Source organism: Mandrillus leucophaeus, unplaced genomic scaffold (assembly GCF_000951045.1).
Source record: "Mandrillus leucophaeus isolate KB7577 unplaced genomic scaffold, Mleu.le_1.0 Scaffold207, whole genome shotgun sequence".
NCBI classification, from domain to species: domain Eukaryota; kingdom Metazoa; phylum Chordata; class Mammalia; order Primates; family Cercopithecidae; genus Mandrillus; species Mandrillus leucophaeus.
Window position 1 is genome coordinate 4127174 of NW_012102110.1, and position 738 is coordinate 4127911.

General features: G+C 28.6%; 1 protein-coding gene across 1 annotated transcript in view; it reads left to right on the forward strand.

Annotated features, from left to right (window-relative positions):
- The window catches only part of LOC105539605 (chromosome unknown open reading frame, human C1orf112), a 60129-nt gene that overhangs the window by 32349 nt on the left and 27042 nt on the right, over nucleotides 1-738 (forward strand). The gene's annotated exons all lie outside the window — the stretch shown is intronic.

A 738-nucleotide genomic window follows, 5' to 3' on the forward strand; every position in this document is an offset into this window, starting at 1 on the left:
TATTATGTTTTTACTTGTACACTTGTCTGTTAACTGTCCCCTTTCATTAGAATTGTAAACTCTATAAAGACAGTGACTTTGTATATTCTCTTTATTACTGTATCACCCACTTGTGGAACAGTGCATGGCATGTATACATAGGCACTTAGTAAACATTTATCAAATTAATTTAAAAATATTTGATTGAAAAAATAAATTCTTGCAATGATGCTCAGTAGATGTAATTCAAGTCTGGAATTTCATTATTATGTTTTATTTGTATATGTCTTTTATTTGCTTATAATTAATCCTCACAATAACTCAGAATCAATGTCACAAATGACAAAACTGAGTCTCAGGAAGGGCAAATGAATGAACCAAAGTCATGTAACTAATTGACAGATTGGTGCTTTTTCTATCACTCTACAAAAACCTCATGTGTTTATCTTAAGTGCATACTTTAAAATGCTGTTATCCTCTGCTAGACAGAGTTTTCTCATGTATTGTCAAGTATACAATTAATGTGGCAAAAAATATAGAATACATATCTTAGTTCACATAAGTTTTGATTGAACTTTAGTTTAAAACCCAGTTACTGAGACATTTTCATGAAATAGTATTTCCATTCTTCTTCAGTGTTAGTATATGGTTTATTTCTTGTAAAGCTCTTGCTTCTGAGAAACTGAGTATTAATTCATAGTAAATTCAGCGTTCTGTCTATTTAAAAACAACCTTTTTTTTTTTTTTTTTTTTTTTTTT